Source organism: Cryptomeria japonica, unplaced genomic scaffold (genome assembly GCF_030272615.1).
Source record: "Cryptomeria japonica unplaced genomic scaffold, Sugi_1.0 HiC_scaffold_20, whole genome shotgun sequence".
In the NCBI taxonomy this organism is placed as follows: Eukaryota; Viridiplantae; Streptophyta; class Pinopsida; order Cupressales; family Cupressaceae; genus Cryptomeria; species Cryptomeria japonica.
Window position 1 is genome coordinate 1,325,001 of NW_026728842.1, and position 17,500 is coordinate 1,342,500.

General features: G+C 60.2%; 1 non-coding gene across 1 annotated transcript; it reads left to right on the top strand.

Moving 5' to 3' along the window:
- The first annotated feature begins 12,152 nt into the window (after nucleotides 1-12,152).
- On the top strand, nucleotides 12,153-12,271 carry LOC131861096 (5S ribosomal RNA). Its single transcript, XR_009360177.1, has one exon. It is a non-coding gene; the product is annotated as a 5S ribosomal RNA (ribosomal RNA).
- Nucleotides 12,272-17,500: the final 5,229 nt, after the last annotated feature.

Consider the following 17,500-nt stretch of genomic DNA (forward strand, 5'->3'; position numbering starts at 1 on the left):
AGAAGCCTGCGCGTATAAACGGAGATATATATCCAATTGCAACGAAGGAACGTGCCAAAGATCGAGAACAATGGCAGAAATGCTAGTAACGTGCACTTCGGGACCAACGCATCACCGGAAGACAACCGCCAAACATCGAAAGAGTCGCGATGCTCCGCAACCTACGTGCAAAGCGGTCGCACACCGGGTAAGGGAGTGAGAGCCCCAAACATAGCTGGGCGAGGCGCTCACTCCGCTCTTTAATATCTCGTTAATACCGCCAAGGAAATGGCACAAGCGCACACACACAAGCATCCTCGGAAGAGGACAGTTCGAGTGACAGGTCAAATCCAAGAGTTCCGAAGACTACCTCCAGGAACAATCGGGAACAAGACCGATTACAAGTCGTCGAGTCTGTTACTGGGCGAACACGAGATGCGCACAGGAAATCGATCAGCCCTCACAATGGCCCAAGGCCAGAGATCGGACTGCTACGATTTACCCCAACAATCATCGTGCCACTCTTCGCAGAGAGGTGATAGACGCCAAGGAGCCCGCGCATAGCAATCGAGGTGTAAAAAGGGCGTTGAAGGCAGGAAGCCTGGACGAAAGAGGCTACGAGGTCACCTCGAAGCGGTCTAAGAGTCGGGCGCACTTGGGGCGACTACCAGTGCCAACCCCTTATCCCGCGGTGCGTCCGACACAGAGAAATTTCCAAGGCGGCCAAGGAGCCTCCCCGCATAGCAATCGGGGTGTGAGCTTACAGATGCAGCATTGATAGCAATCGAGGTGTGAGGCGAAGGATGCAGAAGTGAGAGCCGAGGGATGTAGCAGAGATAGCAATCGGGGTGTGTGATGCAGCAGAGATAGCAATCGAGGTGTGCGGTGGGAAGGGCCCAGCAGCCAGATGCATGAAGCGACGGATGAAGCAGTGATGACAACTGGGCTGTGAGGAGAGGAGGGATGCAGCCAAGAAAGCAATCAGGGCTCGAGGCAAGGGATGCATCAAGGATAGCAATCATGTTGTGAGGCGAGATTCCATAGGCTAAACGTGAGAGGCTGCAGGGTCGACTCAGAGAGGTCTATGCATGTGAGAGGCTGAAAGCAAGGTCGACTCGGAGCGGTCTATGCATCAGGCGCGCTTGGGGCGACTACCAGTGCCAACCCCTTATCCCGCGACGCGTCCGACAAAGAGAACGTTCCAAGGCGGCAGAGGAGGTTACCAGCCGAAGGATGCAGTAGCGATAACAGGTATAGTTCCGCGGCGGCCGAGAAGACTCACCGCATAGGAATCGGGATGCGAGGCGAAGGATGCGCCGGGAAGGCCCCGACGACTAGGAAGAGGCTGCAGGGCCGCCTCGGAATGGTCCAAGCATCGGACGCGATTGGGACGACTACCAGTGCCAACCCCTTATCCCGCGATGCGTCCGATACACAGATAGTTCCAACGCGGCCGAGGAGCCTCACCGCATATCAATCGGGGTGCGAGGCGAGGGATGGGGCGGGAAGGCCCCAACGGCTACACGGAAGAGGCTTCAGGGCCACCTCGGTATGGTCCAAGCATCGGACGCGCTTGGGGCGACTACCAGTGCCAACCCCTTATCCCGCGATGCGTCCGATACACAGAAGGTTGCAAGGCGGCCGAGGAGCCTCACCGCATAGCAATCGGGGGTGCGAGGCGACGGATGCGGCGAGATGGCCCCAATGGCTAGACGGAAGAGGCTTCAGGGCCGCCTCGGAATGGTCCGAGAATCGGACGCGCTTGGGGCGACTACCAGTGACAACCCCTTATCCCGCGATGCGTCCGATACGAAGACGGTTCCAAGGCGGCCGAGGAGCCTCACCGCATAGCAATCGGGGGTGCGAGGCGACGGATGGCCCCAACGGCTAGACGGAAGAGGCTTCAGGGCCGCCTCGGAATGGTCCAAGCATCGGACGCGCTTGGGGCGACTACCAGTGACAACCCCTTATCCCGCGATGCGTCCGATTCGAAGATGGTTCCAAAGCGGCCGAGGAGCATCACCGCATAGCAATCGGGGTGCGAGGTGGGGGATGCGGCGAGATGGCCCCAACGGCTAGACGGAAGAGGCTGCAGGGCCGCCTCGGAATAGTCCAAGCATCGGACGCGCTTGGGGCGACTACCAGTGACAACCCCTTATCCTGCGATGCGTCCGATACGAAGATAGTTCCAAGGCGGTCGAGGAGCCTCACCGCATAGCAATCGGGGTGCGAGGTGGGGGATGCGGCGAGATGGCCCAAACGGCTAGACGAAAGAGGCTGCAGGGCCGCCTCGGAATAGTCCAAGCATCGGACGCGCTTGGGGCGACTACCAGTGACAACCCCTTATCCCGCGATGCGTCCGATACGAAGATAGTTCCAAGGTGGCCCAGGAGCCTCACCGCATAGCAATCCGGGTGCAAGGGGGGGGATGCGGCGAGATGGCCCCAACGGCTAGACGGAAGAGGCCACAGGGCCGCCTCGAAATAGTCCAAGCATCGGAGCCTCACCGCATAGCAATCCGGGTGCAAGGGGGGGGATGCGGCGAGATGGCCCCAACGGCTAGACGGAGGAGGCCACAGGGCCGCCTCGGAATAGTCCAAGCATCGGACGCGCTCGGGGCGACTACCAGTGACAACCCCTTATCCCGCGATGCGTCCGATACGAAGATAGTTCCAAGGCGGCCGAGGAGCCTCACCGCATAGCAATCGGGGTGCGAGGTGGGGGATGCGGCGAGATGGCCCCAACGGCTAGACGGAAGAGGCTGCAGGGCCGCCTCGGAATAGTCCAAGCATCGGACGCGCTTGGGGCGACTACCAGTGACAACCCCTTATCCCGCGATGCGTCCGATACGAAGATAGTTCCAAGGCGGCCGAGGAGCCTCACCGCATAGCAATCGGGGTGCGAGGTGGGGGATGCGGCGAGATGGCCCCAACGGCTAGACGGAAGAGGCTGCAGGGCCGCCTCGGAATAGTCCAAGCATCGGACGTGCTTGGGGCGACTACCAGTGACAACCCCTTATCTCGCGATGCGTCCGATACGAAGATAGTTCCAAGGCGGCCGAGGAGCCTCACCGCATAGCAATCGGGGTGCGAGGTGGGGGATGCGGCGAGATGGCCCCAACGGCTAGACGGAAGAGGCCACAGGGCCGCCTCGGAATAGTCCAAGCATCGGACGCAGCTTGGGGCGACTACCAGTGACAACCCCTTATCCCGCGATGCGTCCGATACGAAGATAGTTCCAAGGCGGCCGAGGAGCCTCACCGCATAGCAATCGGGGTGCGAGGTGGGGGATGCGGCGAGATGGCCCCAACGGTTAGACGAAAGAGGCTGCAGGGCCGCCTCGGAATAGTCCAAGCATCGGACGCGCTTGGGGCGACTACCAGTGACAACCCCTTATCCCGCGATGCGTCCGATACGAAGATAGTTCCCAGGCGGCCGAGGAGCCTCACCGCATAGCAATCGGGGTGCGAGGCGAGGGATGCGGCGAGATGGCCCCAAAGGCTAGACGGAAGAGGCTGCAGGGCCGCCTCGGAATAGTCCAAGCATCGGACGCGCTTGGGGTGACTACCACTGCCAACCCCTTATCCCGCGATGCGTCCGATACGAAGATAGTTCCGAGGCAGCCGAGGAGGTGGGGGATGCGGCGAGATGGCCCCAACGGCTAGACGGAAGAGGCTGCAGGGCCGCCTCGGAATAGTCCAAGCATCGGACGTCCTTGGGGCGACTACCAGTGACAACCCCTTATCCCGCGATGCGTCCGATACGAAGATAGTTCCCAGGCGGCCGAGGAGCCTCACTGCATAGCAATCGGGGTGCGAGGTGAGGGATGCGGCAAGATGGCCCCAAAGGCTAGACGGAAGAGGCTGCAGGGCCGCCTCGGAATAGTCCAAGCATCGGACGCGCTTGGGGCGACTACCACTGCCAACCCCTTATCCCGCGATGCGTCCGATACACAGATAGTTCCGAGGCAGCCGAGGAGGTGGGGGATGCGGCGAGATGGCCCCAACGGCTAGACGGAAGAGGCTGCAGGGCCGCCTCGGAATAGTCCAAGCATCGGACGCGCTTGGGGCGACTACCAGTGACAACCCCTTATCCCGCGATGCGTCCGATACGAAGATAGTTCCCAGGCGGCCGATGAGCCTCACCGCATAGCAATCGGGGTGCGAGGCGAGGGATGCGGCGAGATGGCCCCAAAGGCTACACGGAAGAGGCTGCAGGGCCGCCTCGGAATAGTCCAAGCATCGGACGCGCTTGGGGCGACTACCACTGCCAACCCCTTATCCCGCGATGCGTCCGATACACAGATAGTTCCGAGGCGGCCGAGGAGCCTCACAGCATAGCAATCGTGGTGCGAGGTGGGGGATGCGGCGAGATGGCCCCAACGGCTGACGAAAGAGGCTTCAGGGCCACCTCGGAATGGTCCAAGCATCGGACGCGCTTGGGGCGACTACCACTGCCAACCCCTTATCCCGCGATGCGTCCGATACACAGATAGTTCCGAGGCGGCCGAGGAGCCTCACAGCATAGCAATCGGGGTGCGAGGCGAGGGATGCGGCGAGAAAGCCCCAACGGCTAGAGGGAAGAGGCTTCAGGTCCGCCTCGGAATGGTCCAAGCATCGGACGCGCTTGGGGCGACTACCAGTGACAACCCCTTATCCCGCGACGCGTCCGATACACAGATAGTTCCAAGGCGGCCGAGGAGCCTCACCGCATAGCAATCGGGGTGCGAGGCGAGGGATGCGGCGAGAAGGACCCAACGGCTAGACGGAAGAGGCTTCAGGGCCGCCTCGGAATGGTCCAAGCATCGGACGCGCTTGGGGCGACTACCAGTGACAACCCCTTATCCCGCGACGCGTCCGATACACAGATAGTTCCAAGGCGGCCGAGGAGCCTCACCGCATAGCAATCGGGGTGCGAGGCGAGGGATGCGGCGAGAAGGACCCAACGGCTAGACGGAAGAGGCTTCAGGGCCGCCTCGGAATGGTCCAAGCATCGGACGCGCTTGGGGCGACTACCAGTGACAACCCCTTATCCCGCGACGCGTCTGATACACAGATAGTTCCAAGGCGGCCGAGGAGCCTCACCGCATAGCAATCGGGGTGCGAGGCGAGGGATGCGGCGAGAAGGACCCAACGGCTAGACGGAAGAGGCTTCAGGGCCGCCTCGGAATGGTCCAAGCATCGGACGCGCTTGGGGCGACTACCAGTGACAACCCCTTATCCCGCGACGCGTCCGATACACAGATAGTTCCAAGGCGGCCGAGGAGCCTCACCGCATAGCAATCGGGGTGCGAGGCGAGGGATGCGGCGAGAAGGACCCAACGGCTAGACGGAAGAGGCTTCAGGGCCGCCTCGGAATGGTCCAAGCATCGGACGCGCTTGGGGCGACTACCAGTGACAACCCCTTATCCCGCGACGCGTCCGATACACAGATAGTTCCAAGGCGGCCGAGGAGCCTCACCGCATAGCAATCGGGGTGCGAGGCGAGGGATGCGGCGAGAAGGACCCAACGGCTAGACGGAAGAGGCTTCAGGGCCGCCTCGGAATGGTCCAAGCATCGGACGCGCTTGGGGCGACTACCGTTGCCAACCCCTTATCCCGCGATGCGTCTGATACACAGATAGTTCCGAGGCGGCCGAGGAGCCTCACCGCATAGCAATCGGGTTGCGAGGCAGATTATTGGGAAGGGAACCCCCTGGGATGCGGCTCAAGCAGTGCCCAAAGGGACTGGAATGCGGAATCACATCGAGAGACCCAAATGCTATACGAGGGCTCAAATCGAATTATCGATTTGGCCACGACATGGACGCATCGGAACGACTACCTTTGCCGAACCACTCGCAATTGCATCCATACCGAAACCAATAGACATTTCCGTTAGAGCCCTCGCATAGCATTCGGGAATCTCGCATGCCCCTCTAAATCGACCAATGCTGGCGCTCAATGAAAATCCGAGCGCTACCACCGTTCGAGCGCCAGCATTGGTCGAGTTAGAGGGGCACGGGGGAGAATGCTCCAGTCAACACCTCCCCTATATAAGTTATTTGTCCGATTCTCGCACAACCGTAGTCTGCCTCGTCGAATCAAACAACGGTCCCAGATTCCGACTTCCGTTCCGTAGAGACCCAAAAGCTAGATGGAGGCTCGCAAGAAAGAGAGTCGGCACATAGCAATCAGGTTTCTCGAACGTTTAGGGACCGAGCTCACTTGCGGATAGGGCAAAATCCGCCAAGCAACCCAAAAGCTAGACGGGGGCTCGAATCGAATCGCCTAGGCGGCCACAACAACGACGTGTTAGATCGACTACCAGTGCCAAACCATTCAGCAAGACTAGTTTGTGTCGAGGCCGGATAGAGATTCTCAGAGAGCGCCCGCATAGCATTTAGGAGACCTGCCGCGTCCCTCACACTCGACAAATGGTGGTGCACGTTTATAAATCCGAGCGATCCCAACCCTTTCAAGCACCAACATCGGTCGAGATAGAGGGGCACGGAGGGGGCTGCGTGAGACAACACAGTCCCCTATATAAGTTATTTGTCCGATTCTCACACATCCGAAGAATGGTCATCAAATCGGACAACAGCCCAAACTTCCGACTTCCGTCCCAGAAAGCCCAAGAGCTATCTAAAACGTTCATGGCCGGAACTCGATCGCGGCTATACCAGTCCGCCAAGCAACCCAAAAGCTAGACTGGAGCTCTAGTTGAATCACCTCTGTGGCCACTGCAAGGACGTGTTGGAGCGACTACCATTGCCGAACCATTCCGCAGGTCGAGTCCATACCAAGGCCGCATAGAGATTCACGATGAGCTCCTGCATAGCAATCAGGAGACTTGCCGTGTCCATCACAATCGATAAATCCTGGTGCAAGATTTTTGCATCCGAGCTCTCCAACCAGTAGAGCACCAGCATCAATCGACATAAACGGGCACGGGGGGAGGATGCTCGAGAACACTACCTCCCCTATATAAGTTATTTGTCCGATTCTCAAGCAGCCGAAGTCTGGTCATCGAATCGGGTCAAAGACCACAACTTCCGACTTTACCCACAATGCAAGTCATCGAATCGAACATCGGCCCCCGAGTCGGACTCCATGCGTATGTCAGGTCATCGGACCCAAATTCTGCCTTCCTGCGCATGGCGGGCCATCAATATCAACTCGGTCATCGGACCCAAACTCCGCCTTTCTGCGTATGGCACGCCTTCAAATCGGTCATCGGACCCAAATTCCGCCTTCCTATGCATGGCGGGCCATCAACATCAACTCGGTCATCGGACCCAAATTCCGCCTTTCTGCGCATGGCACGCCATCAACTCGGTCATCGGACCCAAATTCCGCCTTCCTGCGCATGGCAGGTCATCGGACACAAATTCAGACCTCGCGAATATGCATACGTATCGAATCGGTCATCGGACCCAACTTCCGACTTCATCCATACTGTAGGGTCTCTGAGGTTGGCGCGGTGCGCTCAACCCGGGGAGTCGACCCATCGAAGCATACACCTCCCCTATATAAGCTATTTGTCCGATTCCCACACCTGTGTAGTTTGCACCTCTGACCAGGACATCGACCCCAACTTCCGAACTCGACTGCAACGACGGCACCAGCGCCTTGGTGCGCACCTTGCGACGCACAGTCCCAACATTCGCCTTCCTGCACATGGCAGGTCATCGGACCCAAATTCCGACCTCGCGAGTATGCCTACATATCGAATCGGTCATCGGACCCAACTTCCGACTTCATCCATACCGTAGGGTCTTTGAGGTTGGCGCGGTGCGCTCAACCCGGGGAGTCGACCCAACGAAGCATACACCTCCCCTATATAAGCTATTTGTCCGATTCCCACACCTGTGTAGTTTGCACCTCCGATCAGGACATCGACCCCAACTTCCGAACTCGCCTGCAACGACCGAACCAGCGCCTTGGTGCGCACCTTGCAACGCACAGTGCCAACATTCGCCTTCCTCAACATGGCAGGTCATCGGACCCAAATTCCGACCTCGCGAGTATGCCTACATATCGAATCGGTCATCGGACCCAACTTCCGACTTCATCCATACCGTAGGGTCTTTGAGGTTGGCGCGGTGCGCTCAACCCGGGGAGTCGACCCAACGAAGCATACACCTCCCCTATATAAGCTATTTGTCCGATTCCCACACCTGTGTAGCTTGCACCTCCGATCAGGACATCGACCCCAACTTCCGAACTCGACTAAAAAGACCGCACCAGCGCCTTGGTGTGCACCTTGCAACGCACAGTGCCAACATTCGCCTTCCTACACATGGCAGGTCATCGGACCCAAATTCCGACCTCATGAGCATACCTACTAATCGAATCGGTCATCGGACCCAACTTCCGACTTCATCCATACCGTAGGGTCTTTGAGGTTGGCGCGGTGCGCTCAACCTGGGGAGTCGACCCATCGAAGCATACACCTCCCCTATATAAGCTATTTGTCCGATTCCGACACCTGTGTAGTTTGCACCTCCGCTCAGGACATCGACCCCAACTTCCAAACTCGCCTGCAACGACCGAACCAGCGCCTTGGTGCGCACCAAAAGTGCGCACTTTTGGTGCGCACCAAAAGTGCGCACTTTTGGAGGGCACTTTTTGGAGGGCACTTTTCTGCGCTCCAAAGGTGCGCACTTTTGGAGGGCACTTTTTGGAGGGCACTTTTCTGCGCTCCAAAGGTGCGCACTTTTGGAGGGCACTTTTTGGAGGGCACTTTTCTGCGCTCCAAAGGTGCGCACTTTTGGAGGGCACTTTTTGGAGGGCACTTTTCTGCGCTCCAAAGGTGCGCACTTTTGGAGGGCACTTTTTGGAGGGCACTTTTCTGCGCTCCAAAGGTGCGCACTTTTGGAGGGCACTTTTTGGAGGGCACTTTTCTGCGCTCCAAAGGTGCGCACTTTTGGAGGGCACTTTTTGGAGGGCACTTTTCTGCGCTCCAAAGGTGCGCACTTTTGGAGGGCACTTTTTGGAGGGCACTTTTCTGCGCTCCAAAGGTGCGCACTTTTGGAGGGCACTTTTGTGCACTCCAAAGGTGCGCACTTTTGGAGGGCACTTTTCCTGCGCTCCAAAGGTGCACACCTAGGTGAGCACCTTCGACCACACCTTGTAGCACACCAAACTCTGACTTTCGACTTCATCCGCAATGCAGGGTCTTTGAGGTTGGCGCAATGCGCACAACCAGGGGAGTCGACCCATCAAACCCAACACCTCCCCTATATAAGCTATTTGTCTGATTCTCATACATGCGTAGCCTGCAAGAGCAATTAGGACATCGACCCCAACTTTCGGCTTCTAAACGAAAACAAGGTCTTTGAGGTTGGCGCAGTGCGCACAACCAGGGGAGTCAACCCACCGAATGCAACACCTCCCCTATATAAGCTATTTGTCTGATTCTCATACATTCGTAGACTGCAGCAATGATTAGGACATCCACCCCAACTTTTGACTTCTTAAACAAGACAGGGTCTTTGAAGTTGGTGCAGTGCACACAACCAGGGGAGTCGACCCATCAAACGCAACACCTCCCCTATATAAAGCTATTTGTCCGATTCTCATACGTGTAGTCTGCAGCAGCGATTACGACATCGACCCCAACTTCCGAATTCGTTTGCATTGACCGCACCAAAGGTGCGCGCCTTGGTGTGCACCCTGGAGTGCACTTTGGTGCTCACCTCGGTGCACACTTTGGTGTGCACCAAAGGTGCGCACCTTGGAGCGCACCAAAGGTGTACACTTTGGAGCGCACCACATAGGGTCTTTGAGAGGTTGGCGCAGTGCGCACACCAAGGTGGGTGTTGAGGTGCGTGCCGAGGTGGGTGGGTGCTAGGGTGCGCTCCATGGTGGGTGCCAGGGTGGGTGCGTGCTAGGGTGGATTCCAAAGAGGGTCATAGGGTGGGTGCCAAGGTGGGTTGGTGATATAGTGGGTTCAAAGGTGGGTACTAGGGTGGGTTCCAAGGTGGGTCACAAGTTGGGTGCCAGGATGCGTGGGTGTTAGGTTGGGTGCCAAGGTGGGCTCCTGCGTGGGTGGGTGCTAGGGTGGGTTTCAAGGTGGACGCGAGGGCGGGTGCCAAGGTGGGTAACAAGTTGGGTGTTAGGATGGGTGAGTGCTAGAGTGGGTGCCAAGGTGGGTGGGTGCTAAGGTGGATGCCAAGGTGGTTCACAGGGTGGGTGGGTTCTAGGGTGAGTTCCAAGGTGGGTCACAGGTTCAGTGCTAGGGTGGGTGTCAAGGCGGGTGTCGAGGTGCCTGGGTGCTAGGGTGTGGATGCCAATGTGGGTCATAGGGTGGGTACTAGGGTGGGCTGCAATGTGGGTGCCAAGGTGGGTAACATGCTCGGTGGGTTCTAAATTGGGTGCCAGGGTGGGTGTGCACCCACCTTGCCCGAGGTGGGTGCCAAGGTGCCAGTGTGGGTGGGTGCTAAGGTGGATGCCAAGGTGGGTGAGAAGGTGGGTGATAGGTTGAGTGGTAGGATGGGTGGGTGCCAAGATGGGTCACAGGGTGGGTGCAAGGGTGGGTAGGTGCTAGGGTTGGTGTCAGGGTGGGTGGGTGCTAGGTTGGGTTCCAAGGTGGGTGCGAGGGTGAGTGTCAAGGTGGGTCACAGGTTAGGTGCTAGGATGGGTGAGTGCTAGGGTGCAAAGGTGCCAGGGTGGGTGCTAGGATGGGTCGATGCTAGGGTGAGTGGCAAGGTGGGTCCACAAGTGTCAAGGTGGGTGCCGAGGTGGGTGCCAAGTTGGGTTCCAAGGTGGGTGCCAACGTGGGTGCTAGGGTGCGTGGGTTAAAGGGTGTGTCACAACGTGGGTGCCAGGATGGGTGCGCACCCACACTGGCCAAGACGGGTGCAAGGTTGGGTTCCAAGCCCGGTCACAGGCTGGGTGCTAGGATGGGTGGGTGCCAAGGTGGGCACCAGGGTGGGTGCACCCACCCTGGCCAAGGTGGGTCACGGGGTGGGTCCTAGGGTGGGTAACGGGGTGGGTACTAAGGTGCGTGCCAAGGTGGGTCATAGGGTGGGTGCCAAGGTGGGCACCAGGGTGGGTGTGCACCAACCCTAGCCAGGGTAGGTCACGGGGTGGTTGTCGGGGTGGGCTTCAAGGAGCCAAGGTGGGTGGCAAGTAGCCAAGTTGCGTGCCAAGGTGGGTGTCGGGGTGGGTGCCAAGGATCCAAGGTGGGTGCCAAGGAACCAAGGTGGGTGTCTGGGTGGGTGCCGAGGTGGGAGCCAGGGTGGGTCCCAAGGTGAGTGCAAAGGTGGGTGCCAGGGTCAAGGTGAGTGCCAATGTGGGTTCCAAGGTGCCAGGGTCAGGGTGAGTGCCAATGTGGGTTCAAAGGTGCTAAGTTGGGTGCGAGGTTGGGTGTGAGGGTGGGTGGGTGCCAAGGTGTGCTAGGTGGAAGCCCGGGTGGGTCGGCATCCCATGGGTGTCGAGTTGGGTGCCTGATGGGTGCTTCTTGTCAAGTTTTAGTCGTCGGGACTCATTTCGAGCCTTAGAGGTCGTTTCTTGTCCGGTTGCCCTGTCTTCGACCTGGGAACCCAATTTTGGTCCTCGGGTCCCATTTTTTTTTGTCTCGCATCCCACTTTTGGCCTGTGGCCTTTTCGGGGTCGATTCTCGTTTTGGGCATCAGAGCATGTTTCTTCTCCTAAAACCCAATATTTGTTTATTAAGTCTCGGAACACATTTTTGTTCTCGTGGACCCATCATGGGTCTTGGAACGCATTTGTGGTCCTTGGGTCCCATTTTGCATCCCGAAACTTGTGTTTTGGTGCTTGATCCCTATTTTGGGTGCCCACCTTGCACCAAGTGCGCACCCGGGGCAAACCGAGCGCCTTGGTGCACCGGGGCAAGATCGAGCGTGCACCCGAGGCGCCCCGAACATGCACCAAGGTGCACTCGGCCCACATGTGAGCGCAGGTCGTTGCGCCCGAGGTGGTGTGTGGGCACCGCGTTGCAGACGGGACACTGCACGCACACGACGCCCCGTCCAGGTGCACGCACGTAGGCCGGGCCGGGTGCACACCCGATGCCCTAGCAAGGTGCGTGCACCCGGGCAGGGCTCACACTTGGCGAACGGGGCGCACTTCGCGAGGGAGGGTGTGCACCTCGACGGGGGTGGGTGGCCGGGGTGGATTCGCACGTGGGTCGCGGTTTGCTAAGTACACACTGCGACAAGCTCATAACGGGTGCGATCATACCAGCGTTAGTGCACCGGATCCCATCAGAACTCCGCAGTTAAGCGCGCTTGGGCCGGAGTAGTACTGGGATGGGTGACCTCCCGGGAAGTCCCGGTGTTGCACCCTTTTTTAGTTTTTCGCCGGGCGTCGCAATGCTATTTGAATTAACCTTTTGCCCGTTTGCGTTCTCGTCGGGGCCGGGCCGGGCCGGGGTGCGTTGCCCGCACTACCGCGCGCGCCGGGGCGACACCGAGCGCGCACCCGAGGCGCCCCGAGCACACAGGCCACGGTGCAACCCGGGCGTTGTGCGCGCACCCCGGTGCGCCCGAGGTGCTGCGCGCGCACCCAGGTGAAATCGGTGTGCACCTCGGCCAGTGCGCGCTCGGTCGAGTCGCGCACGTTGGCCAAGGTGCACGGTGATGTTTCTTACTCTAAGGTTCCGCACCAGACGCCCGGGACAGGTGAGCGAAGCTGGGCGGGGCCGGGTGCGCGCCCGGGGCAGGTGCACGCAGCTGGAGAGAGCTTTGGAGCGCACCAGAGGTGCGCACCTTGGAGCACACTTCGGAGCGCACCAATGATGCGCTCCATTCAAAAGTTTCCTGAAAAGGCAAAAAAAGTTGAGATTATAGAATTTCCCACTTGAGAGATTGTAAAAAAAAAAAATTTAAAATGAAGGAAACGCGGGTGCCAAGGTGTGCGCGCCCGGGTGCGCAGCCCAGCCAAGGTGTGCGCACCAAGGCGCCCACCCTGGCGAAGGTGCACGCAAGGTGCGCACCCGAGGCAAACCGGACAATTAACCCAACTTTCGACTTCGCGCGCACCTGCGCACCTTGGAGCGCACTTCGGAGCGCTCCTTGGTGCGCACCAATCTTGGGCACCTCAGAGTGCACCATGGCGCCCACCAAGGTGCGCACCCGGGGCAAACCGAGCTTCGACTTCGTGCGCACCTTGGAGGCGCCCACCAAGGTGCGCAGCCCAGCCAAGGCGTGCGCATCAAGGTGCGCACCCGGGGCAAACCGAGCTCCGACTTCGTACGCACCATGGAGCGCACAAAAGGTGCGCAACCCAGCCAAGGTGTGCGCACCCCGGGCAAACCGAGCTCCGAATCGTGCGCACCAGAGGTGCACGCCATCGTGCGCACCTTGGAGCACACTTCGGAGCCCTCCTTGGTGCGCACCGATGTTGTGCACCTCGGAGCGCACCCGGGGAAAACAATGCAATTAACCCGACTTTTGACTTCGTGCGCACCTCGAAGCGCTCTCGGGTTCGCACCTCGGAGCACACCGAGGTGCGCACCTTTGATGCGCTGCCTTCACCAATTTCCAGAAAAGGCAAGAAAACATTGAGAAGGTGTGCGCACCGAGGTGCCCACCCTGGCGAAGGTGCACGCGAGGTGCGCACCCGGGGCAAACCGGGCTCCGACTTCGTGCACGCCATGCTGCGCACCTTGGAGGGCCATGGTGCGCACCTTGGAGCAAACTTCGGAGCGCTCAATGGTGCCCAACCCAGCCAAGGTGCCCACCGCGGCGAAGGTGCACGCGAGGTGCGCACCCGGGGCAAACCGGGCTCCGACTTCGTGCACGCCGCACCTTGGAGCACACTTCGGAGCGCTCCTTGGTGCGCACCAGGGCGCGCAAACCAGCCGAGGTGCCCACCCCGGCGAAGGTGCACGCGAGGTGCGCACCCGGGGCAAACCGGGCTCCGACTTCGTGCACGCCATGGTGCGCACCCGGGGCAAACCGGACTCCGACTTCGTGCAGGCCGCACCTTGGAGCACACTTCGGAGCGCTCCTTGGTGCGCACCATGGTGCCCACCAGGGCGCGCAACCCAGCCAAGGTCTGCACACCAAGGTGCCCACCCCGGCGAAGGTGCACGCGAGGTGCGCACCCGGGGCAAACCGGGCTCCGACTTCGTGCACGCCATGGTGCCCACCGCGGCGAAGGTGCACGCGAGGTGCGCACCCGGGGCAAACCGGGCTCCGACTTCGTGCACGGCGCACCTTGGAGCACACTTCGGAGCGCTCCTTGGTGCGCACCATGGTGCCCACCAGGGCGCGCAACCCAGCCAAGGTGTGCGCACCAAGGTGCACGCGAGGTGCGCACCCGGGGCAAACCGGGGTCCGACTTCGTGCACGCCGCACCTTGGAGCACACATCGGGGCGCTCCCGGGTTCGCACCGTGGTGGGCACCTCGGAGCACACCAAGGTGGGCAGCGAGGTGCGCACCTTTGATGCGATGCCTTCACTAATTTCCATAAAAGGCAAAAAAAAATGAGATTTTAAAATTTCCGTTTTGAAAGATAGTGAAAAAAAGGGAATGCTGGTGCCATCTTGAGCCCGCCCTGGTGCGCAGCCCAGCCAAGGTGTGCGCACCAAGGTGCCCACCCTGGCGAAGGTGCGCGCCCGGGCAATTAACCCAACTTCCAACCTCGCGCGCGCCAGGGTGGGAGCGCACCCAACAACCGGGCCTGGGAAGAGCCAATGCGAGAAACCCCACCAAACGCTCTGACAAAAAAAGAGGGGGCGCTCCAGTAACCCCGCTCCGGAGCGCACCCTGGGCAAACCCAGCCAAGGTGCCCACCCCGGCCAAGGTGCAGGCGAGGTGCGCACCCGGGGCAAACCGGGCTCCGACAACGTGCACGCCGCACCTTGGAGCACACTTCGTAGCGCTCCCGGGTGCGCACCTTTGATGCGCTGCCTTCACTAATTTCCAGAAAAGGCAAAAAAAAAAGGAGATTTTGAAATTTCCGTTTTGAAAGATAGTGAAAAAAACGGAACGCGGGTGCCATCTTGAGCCCGCCCTGGTGCGCAGCCCAGGCAAGGTGCCCACCCTGGCAAAGGTGCGCACCCGGGCAATTAACCCTACTTCCGACTTCGTGCGCGCCAGGGTGGCAAACCGGGCTCCGACTTCGTGCAGGCCGCACCTTGGAGCACACTTCGGAGCGCTCCTTGGTGCGCACCATGGTGCCCACCAGGGCGCGCAACCCAGCCAAGGTCTGCACACCAAGGTGCCCACCCCGGCGAAGGTGCACGCGAGGTGCGCACCCGGGGCAAACCGGGCTCCGACTTCGTGCACGCCATGGTGCCCACCGCGGCGAAGGTGCACGCGAGGTGCGCACCCGGGGCAAACCGGGCTCCGACTTCGTGCACGGCGCACCTTGGAGCACACTTCGGAGCGCTCCTTGGTGCGCACCATGGTGCCCACCAGGGCGCGCAACCCAGCCAAGGTGTGCGCACCAAGGTGCACGCGAGGTGCGCACCCGGGGCAAACCGGGGTCCGACTTCGTGCACGCCGCACCTTGGAGCACACATCGGGGCGCTCCCGGGTTCGCACCGTGGTGGGCACCTCGGAGCACACCAAGGTGGGCAGCGAGGTGCGCACCTTTGATGCGATGCCTTCACTAATTTCCATAAAAGGCAAAAAAAAACGAGATTTTAAAATTTCCGTTTTGAAAGATAGTGAAAAAAAGGGAATGCTGGTGCCATCTTGAGCCCGCCCTGGTGCGCAGCCCAGCCAAGGTGTGCGCACCAAGGTGCCCACCCTGGCGAAGGTGCGCGCCCGGGCAATTAACCCAACTTCCAACCTCGCGCGCGCCAGGGTGGGAGCGCACCCAACAACCGGGCCTGGGAAGAGCCAATGCGAGAAACCCCACCAAACGCTCTGACAAAAAAAGAGGGGGCGCTCCAGTAACCCCGCTCCGGAGCGCACCCTGGGCAAACCCAGCCAAGGTGCCCACCCCGGCCAAGGTGCAGGCGAGGTGCGCACCCGAGGCAAACCGGGCTCCGACAACGTGCACGCCGCACCTTGGAGCACACTTCGTAGCGCTCCCGGGTGCGCACCTTTGATGCGCTGCCTTCACTAATTTCCAGAAAAGGCAAAAAAAAAAGGAGATTTTGAAATTTCCGTTTTGAAAGATAGTGAAAAAAACGGAACGCGGGTGCCATCTTGAGCCCGCCCTGGTGCGCAGCCCAGGCAAGGTGCCCACCCTGGCAAAGGTGCGCACCCGGGCAATTAACCCTACTTCCGACTTCGTGCGCGCCAGGGTGGCAACCGGGCCTGGGAAGAGCCAATGCGAGAAACCCCACCAAACGCTCCGACAAAAAAAGAGGCGGCGCTCCAATAACCCCGCTTCGGAGCGCAGCCGGGGCAAACCCAGCCAAGGTGCCCACCCCGACGAAGGTGCACGCGAGGTGCGCACCCGGGGCAAACCGGGCTCCGACAACGTGCACGCAGCACCTTGGAGCACACTTCGAAGCACTCCCGGGTGCCCACCGGCGTTGCGCACCGTGGTGGGCAGCGAGGTGCGCACCTTTGATGCGCTGCCTTCACTAATTTCCAGAAAAAGGCAAAAAAAAATGAGATTTTAAAATTTCCGTTTTGAAAGATAGTGAAAAAAAAGGAACGCGGGTGCCATCTTGAGCCCGCCCTGGTGCGCAGCCCAGGCAAGGCATGCGCACCAAGGTGCCCACCCGAGGTGCACACCCGGGGCAAACCGGGCTCCGACTTCGTGCAGGCCGCACCTTGGAGCACACTTCGGAGCGCTCCTTGGTGCGCACCATGGTGCCCACCAGGGCGCGCAACCCAGCCAAGGTCTGCACACCAAGGTGCCCACCCCGGCGAAGGTGCATGCGAGGTGCGCACCCGGGGCAAACCGGGCTCCGACTTCGTGCACGCCATGGTGCCCACCGCGGCGAAGGTGCACGCGAGGTGCGCACCCGGGGCAAACCGGGCTCCGACTTCGTGCACGGCGCACCTTGGAGCACACTTCGGAGCGCTCCTTGGTGCGCACCATGGTGCCCACCAGGGCGCGCAACCCAGCCAAGGTGTGCGCACCAAGGTGCACGCGAGGTGCGCACCCGGGGCAAACCGGGGTCCGACTTCGTGCACGCCGCACCTTGGAGCACACATCGGGGCGCTCCCGGGTTCGCACCGTGGTGGGCACCTCGGAGCACACCAAGGTGGGCAGCGAGGTGCGCACCTTTGATGCGATGCCTTCACTAATTTCCATAAAAGGCAAAAAAAAACGAGATTTTAAAATTTCCGTTTTGAAAGATAGTGAAAAAAAGGGAATGCTGGTGCCATCTTGAGCCCGCCCTGGTGCGCAGCCCAGCCAAGGTGTGCGCACCAAGGTGCCCACCCTGGCGAAGGTGCGCGCCCGGGCAATTAACCCAACTTCCAACCTCGCGCGCGCCAGGGTGGGAGCGCACCCAACAACCGGGCCTGGGAAGAGCCAATGCGAGAAACCCCACCAAACGCTCTGACAAAAAAAGAGGGGGCGCTCCAGTAACCCCGCTTCGGAGCGCACCCTGGGCAAACCCAGCCAAGGTGCCCACCCCGGCCAAGGTGCAGGCGAGG